The following is a 12,741-nucleotide window of genomic DNA, read 5'->3' as shown; positions in this document are numbered from 1 at the left end:
TTAGTATTTGTTCAAGCAAAAGGAGCTCAATTTGAGGCATAGAAGGTGGTTAGAGCTATTAAAAGACTATGATATCACCATCTTATATCATCCCGGGAAGGCCAATATGGTGGCCGATGCTTTGAGTAGAAAGTCAGTGAGTATGGGCAGCCTTGCGTACATTCCAATCGGTGAGAGACCACTCACATTAGATGTTCAGTTCTTGGCCAATCAGTTCGTGAGGTTGGATATTTTTGAGCCCAGTCGTATTTTAGCTTGTACAGTTGCTCGGTCTTCATTGTTTGAGCACATCAGGGAGTGGTAGTATGATGACCCTCATTTACTTGTCCTTAGGGATACAGTGCGACACGGTGATGCCAAGCATGTTACTATTGGAGATGATGGAGTTTTGAGGATGCAAGGTCGTGCTTGTGTGCCTAATGTGGATGGACTTCGTGAGTTGATTCTAGTGGAGGCCCATAGTTCCCGATATTATATTCACTCGGGCGATGCCAAGATGTATCAGGACTTGCGGCAGTATTATTGGTGGAGGAGAATGAAGAAAGATATAGTGGCATATGTGGCTCGGTGTCTAAATTGTCAGCAAGTAAAGTACGAGAATCAGAGACCCGGTAGTTTGCTTTAGAAGATAGAGATTCCTGAGTGGAAGTTGGAGCGTGTCACTATGGATTTTGTTGTTTGGCTCCCACAGACTCAGAGGAAGTTTGATGTAGTTTGGGTTATTGTGGATAGACTAACCAAGTTAGCGTATTTCATTTATGTGGCAATTACCTATTATTCAGAGCAGTTGGTAGAGATTTATATCCATGAGATCGTTCGCTCCAAGACGATTGACCAAATATTGTATACAGTAAAATCAGAGGGTCCGATTTTATGATCGTTGAGGCACCTCGTAAAGACCGCCCCCAAAAGGCTCGAAGTTCATCTCGGGGTTCGACCCCGAGGGTTCTCGATGATCACCCTCGAGGCAGTGCAAATCACCGGCTACGATGGACTAACGGGAAGTTCCCAAGGCACATGACTAAAGCTGACCAAGTCTATTAGGCTAGTTCAAGCCCGTACCATGGCATTAAATGGCTGTAGCAGCCATATATCTTTGTAATAAATTCATTTGTACTATGTTGGGGTGTTCCCTGGTATATAAAGAGGACCCTTGTCATTTTGTAAAATATATACAATATCACTTACAACATTCAACACAAGAACATTCTCTCTGCTCTCTAACTTAAACATATTCTCTTGATTTCACTACTTATTGCTTACATTTATTGTGTTCTCTTTATTATTCTTCATTTATTGCTCATTATTGACCATAAAGAGCCTTCGTCAAAGCTCTCAAAATTGTTAGTCCTTCATCGGCTGTCCATAACTTAGTGTCGAGCTCGACCTCGAGGTCCCGTATAGTCAGGCTCGAGGCCCCAATTCTCAGCCAATCAGTTTGCTTAAACATACTAATTGCAAGTTCTTATTTTATTTTCCTAGCTTCATACTTAGCATCTATTGTCTAACAACTAGCACAAAAATAAATCACGTATTTTTAGAACGACAAAATCAACTCTAATTGTAATTACTATTTTCAAGGTAAACAGTCTATCATTTCTGATCAAGGTACGTAGTTTACCTCACATTTCTGGAGGGTAGTGCAGCGTGAGTTGGGCACGCAGGTTGAGCTGAGCATAACATTTTATCCTCAGATGGACGGGCAGTCCGAGCACACTATTCAGATGTTGGAGGATATGCTCTGCACTTGTCTTATTGATTTCGGAGGCTCTTGGCATCAGTTATTGCCACTTGCGGAGTTCTCCTACAACAACAGCTATCAGCCGAGCATCTAGATGACTCCCCATGAGGCACTATATGGTTGACGGTGTCGATCACCGGTTGGATGGTTTGAGCTGGGGGAGGCTCAGTTATTGGGTACAGATTTGGTATAGGATGCCTTGGATAAAGTTAAGATCATTCAGGATAGACTTCGCATAGCTCAATCCAGGCAGAAGAGTTATCCGGCCGTAAGTTCCGTGATGTTGCATTCATGGTCGGAGAGAGAGTGTTGCTCTCTGTGTCACTCATGAAGGGTGTAATGATGTTTGGAAAGAAGGGAAAGTTGAGCCCTAGATACATCGGGCCATTTGAGATTCTTTAGCGAGTGGGAGAGGTGGCTTACAAACTTGCGTTGCCACCTGGTTTATTAGCGGTCCATCCAGTATTCCATGTGTCTGTGTTTCGGAAGTATCACAATGATCCATCCAACGTGTTAGACTTCAGCAATGTCCAGTTGGACAAGGATTTGACCTAAGAGGAGGAGCCGGTAGCTATTTTGGACCGGTAGTTTTGTCAGTTGAGATCTAAGAGTTATCCTTCAGTTCGAGTGAAGTGGAGAAGTCAGCATGTTGAGGCAGCTACCTGGGAGTCTGAGTCCGATATGCAGAGTATATATCCTGACCTTTTTATCAGCTCGAGTACTTTTTTTTGTTCGTTCGAGGACGAACGGTTGTTTTAGAGGTGGAGAATGTGATGACCCGAAAGGTCATCTTGTGTTTTAGAACTCAATTCAGCGCTTTTAATCCCTAAAAACCTCATTTTACCCTCCTCGATTTGTGTGCACAGTCCGGGCGTATTTCCTGAAAGCTTTTATTTTAAATGTTGATGAAAATAAGAATTTTTTCCTAAAAAATTCATTTGAGTTGACTTCGGTCAACACTTTTGGTAAACGCACCCAGATTTATATTTTGATAGTCCCGGTGGGTCCTTATCGTGATTATAGACTTGGGCATGTGTCCGAAATCAAAATTGGAAGTCTCTAGCCCGAGATATCGGATTTTGTTGAAATTTAAAGTTAAAGGCTTAATGAAATGGAGATGTTTGACTAAGGTTTGAATTTTTGGATATCGGGTCTGTATTTTAGTTTCGCAACCCGATGCAGGTCCAATACCCTATTTATGACTTGTCTGTGAAATTTGGTGAGAAATGGAATTGGTTTGACGTGATTCAGACGTCCGGTTGAGAAAATAGAAATTGTAAAGTGTTCTTGAGAATTTCATTTGATTTGGTGCTAAATTTATTGTTTTAGGTGTTATTTTGGCGATTTGATCGCACTAGCAAGTTTGTATGATGTTTTTAGACTTGTGTGCATGTTTGGTTTGGAACCGTGAAGGCTTGGATGAGTTTCGGATAGGCTACAGAGTGATTTGAACTTGGAAAAAATTTGTTGGTGTAACTGATCTTGTTAAAGGCCTCTGATCTCGCAATTTGTGAGATCAGGCATCGCAATTGCGATCTCTAGGAGAGATTCGCATTTGTGAGCTTCTCATCACAATTGCCAAGAGGAGTTGGGCCATACAGGTTTCAAACTTGGCATTTGCGAAGTAGGTCTGGGGAGGGTAGCCTTTGCATTTGCGACGATTCTGTCGCATTTGCGATCATCCAGTGTTTGCATTTGCCAAAATTTCCTCGCATTTACGAACTATGATGTAATGAGAAGGGGCTCGCATTTGCGATGCTTCCTTCACATTTGTGAAGCCCAGGTCGCAAATGCAACATTATCTGCAGCTGATGAAAAGAGACTTAGACGGTATTTTCCCCCCATCCTTCAAATTTTAAAAACCTAAAACACAAGCAGCGATTTTCCAAAGACCTTTCTTTCAAAAATCATAGGTAAGTGATTCTAAACTAGTTTCTTTCAATCTTTCACTTCATTTTACAAGATTTCAACCTAAAATCTAAGGTTTTTATGGTGGAATTGGGGATTTTTTTGGTAAAAACTAGGGATTTGATAAATTGAGGATTTAGACCTCAAAATGAGGTTGGATTTTAAAACAAATTATATATCCGAGCTCGAGGGTGAACATGTAATCAGGTTTTGGTCCGAATTTCGGGTTTGGACCAAGCGGACCCCGGGTGTTGACTTTTTAAAAAATGGCCTAAATTGAATTCTTTACAATTATGGGTAGTTTGTAAGGCTTAATTGAACCGTTTGGTTGATAATTTGCTAGATTCTATTGTTATAGAGTCTTGTTTGAAGGGAAAAGCTGTGGTTGAGCTTTGAGTTTGGCCGTTTGAGTGAGGTAAGTGTCATGGTTAACCTTGGCTTGAGGTATTAGGTTTTTTTGCCTATTTGCTACGTGTTTGGATGATGAGTACAACATATAGGTAAGGTGATGAGTACATATGCAATGTTGTCGAGTCATAGCATGCGAGTGAGTCTTATTCATGAAATTTTAGCTTTCCGTTATCATATTGCCTATGCTTAGACTAGTTTATCGTCATGTTTATCGTTCTTATCGTATTTACGGTTTTTGGTATTGATTGAGTATTGATTCAAAATTGAGGTTGGTATTGTTGAACCAATTGTGGAAGTAAGACTTATTCTTGATATTTCCATCTCACTGTTGTTATTGTTTATTGTTTTGGTGAGTGAGAGTGTTAATGCACGAAGGGTGATGTTGTGCCATGTTATGTGAGTGTTAATGCACAAAGGGTGATGTCGTGCCATATTGTTAGTGTTAATGCACGAAATATGATGCCGTTCTAGGTTATAAGAGAGTTAATGCACGAAGGGTAATTCCGTGCCGTTCCTATTTAATTCATATTGTGAGGATGAGAGTAAAAGCACAAAGGGTGATGCCGTGTACTTTCTTTTGCCGTGATTACTTGTCCTTGTCCGTTCTAATTATTTCGATTGATCAAAATTCTAGATTCTACTGTGATCCTTTATCTTGTGATCCCCTCAGCATGTTCCCCTCCCAATATTATTGTCTTATTTCTTTTATCGTTGTTATTGGCAAATATATTGTTATACTATACATGTTTGGTTTGTGGTGTCTTGTCCAAGCCTCGTCACTACTTTGCGGAGGTTAGGCTCGGCACTTACCAGTATATGGGGTCGGCTGTACTAATACTACACTACACTTATGTACAGATTTTGGTATCGGCCCTAGCTGATCGCGAGGTTAGCAGCTGGACTTGATCATCAGGAGACCAAGGTTGATCTGCTTGCGTTCGCAGACCCTGGAGTCTCTTCCTAGACTTGTTATTTTACTATTTCTTTTCCTTCAGAACAGTGTATTATCTTTCAGACTCTGTTTGTAGTAAATCGTAGTAACTCATAAGTAATGACTCCAAATCCTAAATGTTTTAGATATTTTGGGTGTTATAATATTCCGCAAACTCTGTTTAGCTTGAATAATTCTATTATTAAAAATTGATTGAAGCTGATTTTGTGAAATCTCTAACGTTGGCTTGCCTAGCAAGTGAAATGTTAGGCGTCATCACGGTCCCGAAGGTGGGAATTTCGGGTCGTGATTGCATTGTGGCATCATGTGAGATCTTGGTTAGTCTTTGAGGTGGCTTATTGCCGAGCATCTTGTACTGGGTAAGACAAGATTTTTGGACCTGAAATCAATGCAATCAGATTTATATAAGGTATATTAAAGAACAAATATCTTTATCCAGTTCAAAATGAGGTAATGATCCTTGTTAGGAGGAGAGACTCCATGATTTTTGATTCTGCAGGTGGTTATGAGTTTCTACGCATCTCTTCCATCGTGGCAGTATTGCGAGAGTTTGAACATGGCTTCTATCTGTTATGAGGTTTACTAAGGGCTTCAGGTCAGTGGAAATTTCAGTTGTTGTGCTTGGGGGAGATTGCCTTGGGCAAATGAGTCATGTGGTGTATGGTGTGATTTCAGCGGAGGAGCATGGTCACGTTGGGTTCAATGTCTGGTGATTGATACGATGTTCGTGTGTTAGAATCTTGTATCGTGGAGAATTACGGATGTTGGAATTTGGTTCTAAAACTTGTTAGCTAAGGTAGCAGGAAGGATCTTCAGTCTGGCTTGAGCTAATGTGCTCAACTAGGTTATGGTGGCACGGGTAGGTGCACAAGGTTTTAAACAGCAATTTTAGACAACTCCGTAGCAGTTCTTAGAACGTTCGAGGATGAACATATGTTTGAATGAGAAAGAATGTAACGACCCGACCGATTGTTTTGAGATCTAGCGCATCATTCGGCAGTTTAAGGCCTTGAGTAGCTTCACTTAATCTATTATGACATATACGTGTGGTCGGAATTGGATTTCGGGAAGTTCAGAGTTGATTCAGATGGAAAATTTTAATTTAGGAAGCTTTAAGTTGGAAGAATTGACTAAGGTTTGACTTTTGAGTAAACGACCTCAGAATCGAGATTTGAAGGTTCCAACAGGTTCGTATGATGATTTCAGACTTGAGCGTATGTTCGGGTCGAGTATCGGGCCGTCCGGGAGCCTTTTGGCGCTTATTATGGAAGGTTGGTATTTTGAAAGTTAGAGAATTTCCTAAGTTTGGTTTGATGTGGGATTTGGTGTCATCGATGTCCGTTTGGGATTCCGAGCCTTGGAATAGGTTCTTATTGCGATTTATGACTTGTAAGCAAAGTTTGGCGTCATTCCGAAATATTTTGGTATGGTTCAGATGCGTTCGTCGAACTTTGAAAGTTTGAAAAGTTAAATAAGGATTTTGATCATAGTTTCGATGTTTTTGGCATGATTTGAGGCCTCGAGTAAGTTCGTAATGTGTTTTGGGATGCATTGGTATAATAGGTTAAGCTCCCGAGGGCCTCGGGTGGATTCCGGATGGTAAACAGATCGAGTTTGGGCTCGGAGGAATGCTAAAGCTGCTGTCATCTGGTGTAACCGCACCTGTGAGGTTTTGGCCGCATGTGCGGAGCCGTAGAAGTGGCCATGAGGGTCACAGAAGCGGTTCTGGTGAGCTGGACAGTGCCAGCAGGTGCGAGACTTTTTCCGCATATGCGATAGTGCAGATGCGACCTCTTGGAGCACAGAAGCGGAGTGGAGCGCATGAGCGAGGTGGATTTGCGCACTTGCAAAGTCACAGGAGTAGGACCTTTTTCGGAAGTGCGAAGGTGCGGCCTCCAATGTTTTCCGCAAAAACAGTCTTGGCTCCGTAGAAGAGTCCTTTGGCTTCGCAGATATGAAAGTCGCCTGGTTAGTATTGTGAGTAATGATAAATCATGATTTTAATCATTTATATTTTTATTAAGCTTTAATCATTTTATGCATAATTATATTTCTCCCAACCCTCTGCCTCATTTCTTTCAAACCGCCGCCTCTTGATCCCTTCTCTCATCTCTTCTCTCTCTCACCCCCCTTTCCTAACCCTAACCTCATCTCATCCTTCATGAGGTAAGTAATTCCCACATATTGTGAGTTAAATGCATAATTTATATGTGGATTTGAACATGAAAATTAGTAGAAATATGGGATTTTGATGGAAAACCTAGAACTTGGTATTTTTGGAATTTGACCACGAAATTGGACATGAAATTGGGAATAATTTGAGTTCGTAATGTTATGCGTAATGTTTATCTTCGAAAGTTTTTAAAATCCGTGCACGTGAGCCCGAGAGTTTCTTTTATCATCTTTTTTAGCGGAGTTGGTAATTTGTTTAAATTGATTTGTTATGATTTCAACCTTCACTCACGAGTTCAACCATACCAAAATTAGCCAATTCTGATCGTAACTCGTCCTTCAAATCCTCTATTTATAGTTTGTGAAGTTTTTACAATTTTTCCAAATTTCCATATCAATGTACTAATTAAATGATGAAATGAGTGATATATTCATGTATATTAACCAATTCTGAGTCAGAATCACTTACCCCGATGATTTTTTTAAAAAAACCACAAAAATCGTCGCAAACTGAGCTCCCAAAGTCCAAAATGTAAAATAATACCCTAACCCTCATTTATATAGTACCAAATCTGCCTTCCAAAGTGCTTATCGTGCATTTTCAAGTGTGGACGCATATCCCAAGTCTTGCGGCTGCAATCCAAATTGTGCAGCCCGCACTTCAGCAAATTCTGCCCTACCAAGCTTTAGTAAAAAGGCCATAACATTCTGTACAAATGTCCAATTAAGGTTATATTTACCTTTCTAGAAATTAGACATGAACGACTACAACTTTTATTTTTGAATCATCTTCAAATTCCATGTTGATCAAAAGATATAAACTTTTGAAGTCGGACCTGCGAACCTGCAGAACACCCTGAAGTGGTCCGAATTTTTCCATTACCTCAGCACATTTTCTTGTCCTTCAACACTTTTCTCCTGCCTCAGCACTCCAAATGTGCGGTCCGCACTTCCAAAAGTACCAGAACAACATCAGAGTGCCGAAATGTCCGGACTCACTCAAAACTCACTCTGAAACACACCCGAGGCCCCCGAGACCTCAACCAAAGATACCATCAATTCCTAAAATACCATACGAACTTGGTCGAACCCTCAAATCACCTCAAACAACATCAAAAATACGAATTACACACGGATTCAAGCCTAATGAACTTTGAAATTTCCAACTTCTACAAACGAGGTCAAAACCTATCAAATCATGTCCGATTGACCTCAAATTTCGCACACAAGTCATAAATGACACCACCAACCCACTCCAACATCCAGAAATCCAATCCGACCTCGATATCAAAAAGTTCACTCCCGATCAAACTTTCCTAAATTTCAACTTTCAGTATTTCAAGCCTAATTCTACTACGTACCTCTATATCACAATCTGGACGTGCTCCTAAGACTAGAATCACCCAACAGAGCTAACAGAACCATCAAAAATCCAATTCGAGATCAAATACTAAAAAGTCAAACTTGGTCAATCCTTTTAAATTTAAAGCTTCTAGCTGAGAATTATTTTTCTAAATCAATTCCGAATAACCTGAAAACTAATACCGACGATTCACATAAGTCATAATACATCATATGGAGCTACTCATGCCCGTATTGAGGGAAGTGCAAATGCTTAAAATGACTGGTCGAGTCGTTATACCTTATGATATCATAATTGAAAAGATAGGTGTGAGATGGTGTGAAAGTTAAACATTATATAACATGCCAATGCCCAAAGTCTGATATTTGGTTTTGTACGTGCATAATTATTTAGTACAATATACAGTTCAATATCATCTAATTCTAGTAGAACTTGTTGCTAACTTTGCTAAATATGGAGGTGGTGGCATGGAATTTCCAATCTCCTGGTAGAAGCTAAGGCTTTGATTTGGAACTTTAAGATAAGGGATACATTTGATTCAACCTTGTTTTCCAATCTTGTTTGGAATTAATCTATATAACTTTCTCACCGAATATCATTTTTATTGTTTCAGCCTGATGATGTAGAGAATAAACCTGCTTCATCAATGGATGTAAGCGGATCATCGGTGGATAACAACACACATAACCAATCAAATGCTTAATGTTTTCGTTGTGGATTATTTTTGCTTTCTAGGAATTTAAATTTGTAGTGGTTGTCTAGATTTGTGTTCCTATTACTTTAGCTAAAGCTTAATATTTTTGTTGCTAGATAGACTTGTGTTTATATTGCTTTAGTTTAATGTATAATGCTTAAATTTCTGACTTTTGCTATTATGGGTACTAGGTAAAGTGAAGGGATCGAACCCCCTCATCAGAAAATTACACAATATAAAAGAGTGAAAATGGTTTCTTTTTGTTATATGTGCACTGTTATGAAAAAAACAAATGTAGTTGTGAAAGAGGTTCAAAATTGCTTTAGACCTTAGGTTCAAATTCCAACTATGACGTTATAGATTTTTTCATATCCCGTTGTATAAATTTCTGGTTCGGCCATTGTTCACAAACTTGAACTATGTCAGATGCTATTAAAATATCAAAGTTTACGTAAAAAGAAGAATTTTTTTAATTTTTTACTCCACTGCAGGTGTTAAAAACTCTATTTATGGGTTCGAGAGCTAATAATTATGTAAATCTGATAGTCCATAATGAAATGGTTAGGGAGATAATCAAAGAAGAACAGTTGCGTTGGAGAAAGCTAGAACCAGTAAAGTATAGGGAGCTGGCTTTTTGGGGCACAATCAGTAAGTTCCATGTATGGTGTAGGATCTGCAAGTGCATAAGGAGTCATTAGCCTAATTTCTCAAAAATAGTACAAATAAAAGGTGGTAAATTGGGAAAAGATTAAAATTTGGCATGACTCTTGGTTTGCGCACACCCCTCTAAGAAGCAAAATCATGAGATCTTTGTTATTACTGCAAATAAAAAAGTCACTATTCTACAATGTAAATCTAGTTACCGATGATTGGGAGCCTGCTGCCAAAGGAGGCTTTTTTTCCGGCAGGTCATGCTGTATGAAATTGTCAGTCGGAAATGTAATGTTTCAGAAGTGGCCATTGAAGCTCATACATAGCCCAAAAGCTCCATACAATGTGTTTGACTTTTACTGGATTATAGTTCTGCTACTGCGACCTCAGTTTTATTCTCTTGATGTCAGTAAGTCCTGAATATGAATCATTACTTATTCCTTTTCTTGTGTATATCTTGATAGTCCTTGCTCAATAGTACTTGGAATTTCATAGATATATGTACACATATATTTGCAAAGAACTATGTTCTTTTGTGTTAGCTTATACCAGATGCTGGATACCGATTCTTTTACCTATTGGGCGTACTCTATTTTGTGGAAGAATAGACTTTTGGTTTCAAATACCGTCTTGTTATGATTCCTGAGTTGTATCCTTACTCAATATTGAGTTTCAATGTGTTGATCGATGAGAATGTATAAAAATAAAGTAGTTATTGCTTGTATTCCTGGAAGTTGACCATTTTTACTCAAATGCAAATCTAATTTATGACTTTCAGTGTAATGACCCGACTGATGGTTTTGCTTTCTTGAACCCCGTTTCCCTAAACAAGACTTCCTATATGAGCTTTACTATTTTATAACTTGCGGGGATGGTTAGTTCGAGATTTGAAAGGGTTAGGGTTGAAATTGGAACACTTGATTCCTTGGTTTGGCATTAAAAGGCTAAGTTTGTCTTTGGTCAAAGTTTTGAGTAAACGACCTTGGAATCGGGATTTGATGATTCCAATAAGGTTTATATGATAATTTCGGACTTGGGCGTATGTTCGGATCGGGTTTTGAATGATTCGGAAGTGTTTCGGCGCCTAATAGTGGAAGTTGGCTCATGGAAGGTTTTAAAGTTCTTTAAATTTGGTTTGGAGTAGGTTTTGGTGTTATCGAGGTCCATTTGGGATTCCGAGCCTGGGAATAGTTCCATATGCTGATTTAGACTTACATGCAAAATTTGGTGTCATTCCGAGTAGTCTAGGTATGATTCGGCGCATTCGAGGCGAATTGGAAACTTGAAGTTCATATTTTAATTCAATTTGGTTTTAGGGTGCGATTCTTAGTTTCGTTGTTGTTTTACGCATTTTGAGAGTTCGAGCAGGTCCGTATTATGTTTATGGACTTGTTGGTGCATTTGGATGGGGTCCTGAATGGCTCTGGTGGGTTTCAGAAAGCTCGGGGCTATGTTAGAAAAACCAGATTCCCAATTCTGGTTTCCTTCTACGCGAACGCGGATCGCGTTCGCGATGAAGGAAACTTTGTGTCATAACCCAAAATTCATTAAAGGTCGTGATGGCGCCTAACACTGTTGCCAGGCAAGTCAACAATAATTGAATATCATGATTACTAGTTTTAGTATTTTGAAATCATGATTTTCCTTCAATTAAATATTAAAAAAATAAAATCCACAGAGTAATTGACAATGTTTTCCCAAATACTATACTGAACAACTCATAAGTACCCCCAGAACCGGTGTCATAATTGCATGAGCATTAACTAGGGAGTAAAAAAAAATACGACATTTGTCCATAATACAAATTAGACAGAAAAATATAAATAATTCTGAAGGAGACTCTGCTGGCTGCTGATCGTAACATGGGACGCAACTCATCTAAGTCTCTGTAATAACCATACCCCTGTACCTACAAGGCCACTAGGCATATATGTACCTGCACAAAAATATGCAGCAACCGTAGTATGAGTACGTAAATCAACGCGTACCCAGTAAGTATTCAGTCTAACCTCGAAGAAGTAGTAACGAGGGGTTGACTCCGATACCTACTATGGGCTAACAATAAAATACCGATAATATAATCAAGTATGGATTGTATAGAACGGTTGTAAACTCAATAACAAGAAGTAAGTAAACTATTCTTTTGTTAATAGGAAATTTCCAAATTTTATTTTCACCATTTACCATTTTTGTATCTAAGGCCAATGAAGCAATATCAATTATTATAAATTCAAGAGCAACCAATTCAATTATGCACAAATCATGTCGAGGTCGTATGACCCAATCTAAACATTTAAACTGTGCAATGCCGAGGGTCGAACAACACGAACCATAGATGCATTCATCTGCTACCGAGGCCTTCGGCCCGCTCCACAAAAGAGAAAATACATTTAAACTAATTCATTATTTTATGAAGGGGCAATTATTCAAGAAAATACCAATTCTCATTAACAGTCAAGAAAATGAAGTTTAACCTTTTACAATTACTTTACCAAGTTTCAATATGTTTTAAACAATTAAATTAACAAGTAGATTACAAACATCACAAGTATAACATGATTTGGGTCCTAGACTACCCGGACATTTAAGCATAATAGTAGCTACGCACGAAATCTCGTCACCTCATGCGTACGTAGTCCCTATAAATAGAAGCACATATTAAATTAATTCACCTATGGGGTTAATTCCCTCTTACAAGGTTAGAAAAGAGACTTACCTCATTCCAAAGTTCCATTGTCGGCTCCCAAGCCTTTCAAACAACTCAAACCAATGCCCAACGCTCCAAAACTAGTCAATAAATGTGCAAATCCATAAATATATACTCATTATAATTCAATTTAAAATAATTT

Source organism: Nicotiana tabacum, chromosome 3 (assembly GCF_000715075.1).
Source record: "Nicotiana tabacum cultivar K326 chromosome 3, ASM71507v2, whole genome shotgun sequence".
In the NCBI taxonomy this organism is placed as follows: Eukaryota; Viridiplantae; Streptophyta; class Magnoliopsida; order Solanales; family Solanaceae; genus Nicotiana; species Nicotiana tabacum.
This window is presented reverse-complemented; position numbering follows the sequence as displayed.